The sequence below is a fragment of the Ranitomeya imitator genome, chromosome 2, assembly GCF_032444005.1.
Source record: "Ranitomeya imitator isolate aRanImi1 chromosome 2, aRanImi1.pri, whole genome shotgun sequence".
In the NCBI taxonomy this organism is placed as follows: domain Eukaryota; kingdom Metazoa; phylum Chordata; class Amphibia; order Anura; family Dendrobatidae; genus Ranitomeya; species Ranitomeya imitator.
Window position 1 is genome coordinate 579,973,799 of NC_091283.1, and position 7,062 is coordinate 579,980,860.

The 7,062-nt window shown below is 47.7% G+C and overlaps 1 protein-coding gene across 3 annotated transcripts in view; it reads right to left on the minus strand.

The window, feature by feature from the left end:
* Nucleotides 1–5,191, minus strand: part of SNX21 (sorting nexin family member 21) — a 57,322-nt gene extending 52,131 nt beyond the window's left edge. Inside the window, exon 1 of one of the 3 annotated variants that reach the window (XM_069752211.1) lies at nucleotides 4,603–5,191. The gene's annotated coding sequence lies outside the window, so the exon portion shown is untranslated. The other 2 variants (XM_069752213.1, XM_069752212.1) reach the window with 2 other exon arrangements.
* Between the last annotated feature and the right edge of the window lie 1,871 nt (nucleotides 5,192–7,062).

Below are 7,062 nucleotides of genomic sequence, written 5' to 3' on the forward strand. Positions count from 1 at the left end.
GAGAACGAAAAAAAAAGGTGTAGAAATGCGGGACGTCACTACAGAAATTATACGGTCAGTCCCACCAAAACCCGGAAGATTTGGCTGAAGTTTGTGTAATGTGATTAATAAGAGGGACATGTGCATGGTCTAAAAAAAAAATTACTCACATTGCACTATATGACCCTGGCACAGGACAGTGGCAAGGTGGGAAAGCCACAGATCTAAATATCATCATGTGCTCCTATATGGTCTTAGAAGGGTTAAAACAACAGGCTCAGGGCAGCAGCAGCTCAGTCTGACCTTGCCCCCTGATGTACCAGCTGCATAGTATTCTCAGGACTGTTGGTGGTCTGCAGTGCCAGCAGGGGACCCTTATGAGCGCACGTAGGATACAGTCATAGAAGATATGCCGTTTAAGCCATTTCCAAAATGATTTAAAGATTACACATTATAGGATTTCTGAAAAAAAGTCACCTGAAACCTCCAAGTTCCCCCTGAATCATGTTTGTCTGACGGTTTCACACTTACTCACTTTTCCAGAAAAGGGATCTAAGTAGCCAGTGTCACAGCTGCCATTGGAGCAGTCACCCAGCTTTACCAAACCTCAGAACGGCAAGGACGGGTACTAGGTGTCAAATACCCACATGGCCTCCAACAACCACATCTCCGACCACACAAAACAAAGATTCATCAGATTTATTGTGAAAACTTAGTAAAACAAAGTATGTGCGTTAGGGCAGTGTTTTTCAACCAGTGTGCCGCGGCACACTAGTGTGCCGCGACACATGGTCGGGTGTGCCGCGGGGGAACGGGAGTCAGCTGTTCTCTGTGCCGACTGTCAAGCTGACAGCCGGCACAGAGAAGCTGCAGCGCGCCGGCTCCCGGAGATCAATTGTACTCGCAGACATCTACCAGCTGCGAGTACAATTGAGGCTCTGACCGCTGGGTCAGAGCGACGCCAGCAGCGTGATCAAGTCATGTGATCACGCTGCTGGCGTCACTATCCGGCGCGCAGGGGACAGAAGACACTTGGTGGTAAGTGCTCCTGTGCTGTGGAGCTGAAGACACCGAAGATTCAGCGTGGGGTGGGTTTATGGGGAGTATGTGGGGGGATTTATTAAGTGTGTGGGGGGATTTATTAAGTGTGGGGGGATTTATTCAGCGTGGGGTGGGTTTATGGAGAGTATGTGGGGGATTTATTAAGTGTGTGGGGGGATTTATTAAGTGTGGGGGGATTTATTCAGCGTGGGGTGGGTTTATGGGGAGTATGTGGGGGGATTTATTAAGTGTGTGGGGGGATTTATTAAGTGTGGGGGGATTTATTCAGTGTGGGGGGATTTATTCAGTGTGTGGGGGGGATTTATTCAGTGTGTGGGGGGGATTTATTCAGTGTGTGGGGGGGATTTATTCAGTGTGTGGGGGGATTTATTCAGTGTGTGTGGGGGATTTATTCAGTGTGGGGGGGGATTTATTCAGTGTGTGGGGGGGATTTATTCAGTGTGTGGGGGAATTTATTCAGTGAGTGGGGGGATTTATTCAGTGTATGGGGGGGATTTATTCAGTGTGTACGTGGGGGGGGGCTGGAATTTATTTAGCATGTGTGGGGCAGGGTGCATTTATTCTGTGGAAGGGGATGGATTTATTCTATCGGAAGGGCAGTGGATATATTCTGTGGGGGTGAGTGGGGAGATGGGGGTGGACACAGTAGCGAGGGGAAAAATGTGTGCTGACAGTACTGGGAGCAACGGTGATGGGATGTGTGAGGACAGTATGGGGAGTCGGGGGAATGTGTGAGGTGGGAATGTGTGAGGAGGAAATATGGAGAGAGCAAAGGGGTATGTTAGCAGGGGGGGGGGATGTACAGGAGGAGGCTATTAGAAATGTGTGCAGACAGTATGGGGGGATGAAAGTGTGAGTGGACACATAATAGATACTGAGTAGTGTGAGGGTAACAGCCAGGAGGAGACAGTATGCCAAGTAGGAGGAGTGTAATGAAGGGGCACAGTAGAGAGACTGGGCTCTCTATGAGGGACACAGTATGAGAAGGCAGTGTGAAGTATGGAAAAGAGAGAGAGGGTAGTGTGGATGGCATGTACCATAAGAGGGACAGTGAGGGTCATATTATGTGCTGGGAATAAAGTGAGGGGCAATTATTTACTCAGGGGCTCAGCCTAGGGCAGATATTGTTATTCCGGAGCATTATAATAACACTGCTATCTTTAAGGGTGTTGTGTCGGGATGTGCTGCAGAAGACAGGAGAAGATGGAAGTCTGCAGAAACGAGCTCTGCCGGTGGATGAGAAGAGTCATCATGGCATCTGGACAAGGTGAAGATGAAAAGAAAGAGGCGACTCCACAAACAACGTCATCTATCAGGTACCTGGATGTAAATGTGTTTTTTTTGTGATACTAATTCTCATTTTTATTTGTTAGGAACATTAAAGGGGATGTCCAAGGTTGTGATGAGTCTGCAGTCATACTATGTGACTGCAGACTTCTGAATTCTCACAGTGCACACTGCTATCATAATTCTCTGATGTTGGTGATTTACATACATGCGGTCACGTGCTGACTAGACATGTGTGGCCTCATTCAATGAAAATGAATTGACTGAGGCCGGACATGTCTAGTTAGAATGTGGCCAGAAGTATCCAAATCACATACTTGTGCTGTCATGACCGTCCACTCTGGCCACCGGCAAGGGAGAATCCTGAAAGTGTGCAGTGCTTGCGCTGTGAGAATTCAGAAGCCTGCAGTCACATAGAATGACTGCAGACTTTCATCTCAAACCTGGACGCACGATTTTATGCCATTTTGGTTGGTGGTGTGCCTCGGGATTTTTTAAGTATAAAAAGTGTGCCGCGGCTCAAAAAAGGTTGAAAAACACTGCGTTAGGGTATCCCTGAAATGGCAACAGCCCACAGCCACATGAGAGGGAAGGCGGAAACGGCGGAGCACGCAAGGCGGAAACGGCGAAAGATGCAAGGCGAAAGATGCAAGGCGAAAGATGCAAGGCGAAAGATGCAAGGCGAAAGATGCAAGGCGGAAACGGCGGAAGATGCAAGGCGGAAACGGCGGAAGATGCAAGGCGGAAACGGCGGAAGATGCAAGGCGGAAACGGCGGAAGATGCAAGGCGGAAACGGCGGAAGATGCAAGGCGGAAACGGCGGAAGATGCAAGGCGGAAACGGCGGAAGATGCAAGGCGGAAACGGCGGAAGATGCAAGGCGGAAACGGCGGAAGATGCAAGGCGAAAGATGCAAGGCGGAAACGGCGAAAGATGCAAGGCGGAAGATGCAAGGCGGAAGATGCAAGGCGGAAACGGCGAAAGATGCAAGGCGGAAGATGCAAGGCGGAAGATGCAAGGCGGAAGATGCAAGGCGGAAGATGCAAGGCGGAAGATGCAAGGCGGAAGATGCAAGGCGGAAACGGCAGAAGATGCAAGGCGAAAGATGCAAGGCGGAAACGGCGAAAGATGCAAGGCGGAAGATGCAAGGTGGAAACGGCGGAAGATGCAAGGCGGAAACGGCGGAAGATGCAAGGCGAAAGATGCAAGGCGGAAACGGCGAAAGATGCAAGGCGGAAGATGCAAGGCGGAAGATGCAAGGCGGAAACGGCGAAAGATGCAAGGCGGAAGATGCAAGGCGGAAGATGCAAGGCGGAAGATGCAAGGCGGAAACGGCGGAAGATGCAAGGCGAAAGATGCAAGGCGGAAACGGCGAAAGATGCAAGGCGGAAGATGCAAGGTGGAAACGGTGAAAGATGCAAGGCGGAAACGGCGAAAGATGCAAGGCGGAAAAAGCGAAAGATGCAAGGCGGAAACGGCGAAAGATGCAAGGCGGAAACGGCGAAAGATGCAAGGCGGAAACGACGAAAGATGCAAGGCGGAAGATGCAAAGCGGAAATGGTGGAGCGCGCAAGGCGGAAACGGTGGAGCGCGCAAGGCGGAAACGGCGGAAGATGCAAGGCGGAAGATGCAAGGCGGAAGATGCAAGGCGGAAGATGCAAGGCGGAAGATGCAAGGCGGAAGATGCAAGGCGGAAGATGCAAGGCGGAAACGGCGAAAGATGCAAGGTGGAAGATGCAAGGCGGAAACGGCGGAAGATGCAAGGCGGAAACGGCGAAAGATGCAAGGTGGAAACGGCCGAGCGCGCAAGGGTTTTCCCTTTTCCCCTCAGGAGGAGTTAATAAAAAATTAAGTCCCCCAATACGGCGCCTTTGAATGGTGAAATAAAGAGTGCACCGATGGAAAGGAAAACCACAAATCATGTACTCCGAAACGTACGGGCACACGGGTCGGACCGGCGGCTCTTTAGGTCTCACACAGTGGACTTTCCCCAGTGGCCACCACCTGTGGACACACAGAAGAAGAACTTACTCTGAGGAGAGAGGGATGGAGTCGCCGAGAGCAGCCTCTGCCCCACACTCCTGGCACTGCACAGCACTAATGCCCAGGCCACACAAACACAACCCATGACAACGCGACACCCATCATCCTGCCAACTTACATTCCAATCACAGCCGCAGACTCTGGAGGCAGAAAAGAGAACGTGTCCCTTTAAGAAGATGCTGCCCCTGAGCCCTCAGCAACCTACTAATCACCGCAGCACAGCGCCACCTACCTGCCGCCCTCCTTTTAGTCCTTTACCGACTGGGAGCAAAGTATACACCGTCCTAACACTTCCGTTCTCCTGGGACTAATGGGAGTCTCTCCAGCACTTCCGTTTCCGGTGACCACTCGCTCTGCAGTTTCCTAAATATATAACCTCGGACTGCATTGAGGTCTGGAAGGCGAGACTGTCGGGCAGGCGGGGGTGCGGTGTCTGAGCGCAGTGTGCACCCCTCCTCCTCGGTGTGATGGAACGCTCCATAAGGCATTGTGCAATGTGCTGTCAGGAGACATCCACAATTACCGTAATTACTGCAGTATCACTTATGCAATAATTCCGAGTGAGTAATTAGTGCTTACCCCAGAGCTCAGCCTGACCAGAAGGACCAGTTCTGCTGCTCCGTGTGGTCAGCAGCTCATACCTGTCCTCACATGATGCTGCATGCAGGGTTAGCAGTAACAGCCATCATGCCAAAAAATGCAGGCTAAAGGGTTACCCTGAAGCAAAGTGACATGGTGGCCAACAATGGATATTACCATAGCTCAGTGGTATGGTGCTTAAATATGATGCGTAAATAATACTGTCATACAGTACCAAAATAGCCACCTATAGAATACCACCATATAATGTACAATTACTGTGAGGACCAAAATAATCCACAGCATGCCTAAATATAGCCAAATAATGAGTGAGTATAACTAGCATACAGTACCAAACTGTGCCCCATAAAATGCCTAAATAATACCGCCATATAATGTATATCACTATCTTAGAAAACCAAAATATCCACAATACAATGCCTAAATAATACTGCCATACAATGTATGAATTTCACTATCACAGAGCACCAAAATATTGACCACCATATAAGGCACGAGTATTGACATCATTAAGTACCAAAATAATCCACCATAGAGTGCCTAAATAATACCACCAAAAAAGCATAAATGTTTTTATGAGTGCAAAAATAATCCACCGTATAATGCATAAATAATACCGCCACACAATGTATGAATATCACTATCATAGAATACCAAAAACATACAGTATATATTGCTTAAATAATGCCACCATACAATATCTAAATAATATAACCATACAATACCACCACCATACAATGCCTAAATAGTACCAGCATACAATGCCCAAATGATACCACCATACAATACCCAAATAATACAGTACCTAAATAGTACCACCATACAATACCTAAATACAGTTATATGAAAAAGTTTGGGCACCCCTATTAATCTTAAGCTTAATGTTTTATAAAAATTGTTTTTTTGCAACAGCTATTTCAGTTTCATATATCTAATAACTGTTGGACACAGTAATGTTTCTGCCTTGAAATGAGGTTTATTGTACTAACAGAAAATGTGCAATCTGCATTCAAACAAAATTTGACAGGTGCATAAGTATGGGCACCCCACCATTAATATTTAGTAGATCCTCCTTTTGCAAAAATAACAGCCTCTAGTCGCTTCCTGTAGCTTTTAATGAGCTCCTGGATCCTGGATGAAGGTATTTTTGACCATTCCTCTTTACAAAACAATTCCAGTTCAGTTAAGTTTGATGGTCGCCGAGCATGGACAGCCCTCTTCAAATGATCCCACAGATGTTCAATGATATTCAGGTCTGGGGACTGGGATGGCCATTCCAGAACAGTGTAATTGTTTCTCTGCATGAATGCCTGAGTAGATTTGGAGCTGTGTTTTGGATCATTGTCTTGCTAAAATATCCATCCCCTGCGTAACTTCAACTTTGTCACTGATTCATGAACATTATTGTCAAGAATCTGCTGATGCTGAGAGGAATCCATGCGTCCCTCAACTTTAACAAGATTCCCAGTGCCGGCATTGGCCACACAGCCCCAAAGCATGATGGAACCTCCACCAAATTTTACTGTGGGTAGCAAGTGTTTTTCTTGGAATGCTGTGTTTTTTTGGCCGCCATGCATAACGCCTTTTTGTATGACCAAACAACTCAATCTTGGTTTCATCAGTCCACAGGACCTTCTTCCAAAAAAAAATTGGCTTCCTCTAATGTGCTTTTGCATACCTCAGCCGACTCTTGTTTGTGGCGTGCTTGCAGAAACAGCTTCTTTCGCATCACTCTCCCATTCAGCTTCTCCTTGTGCAAAGTGCGTTGTATAGTTGACCGATGCACAGTGACACCATCTGCAGCAAGTTGATGCTGCAGCTCTCTGGAGGTGGTCTGAGGATTGTCCTTGACTGATCTCACCATTCTTCTTCTCTGCCTTTCTGATGTTTTTCTTGGCCTGCCACTTCTGGCCTTAACAAGAACTATACCTGTGTTCTTCCATTTCCTTACTATGTTCCTCACAGTGGAAATTGACAGGTTAAATCTCTGAGACAGCTTTTTGTATCCTTCCCCTGAACAACTATGTTGAATAATCTTTGTTTTCAGATCATTAGACAGTTGTTTTGAGGAGGCCATGATGCCACTCTTCAG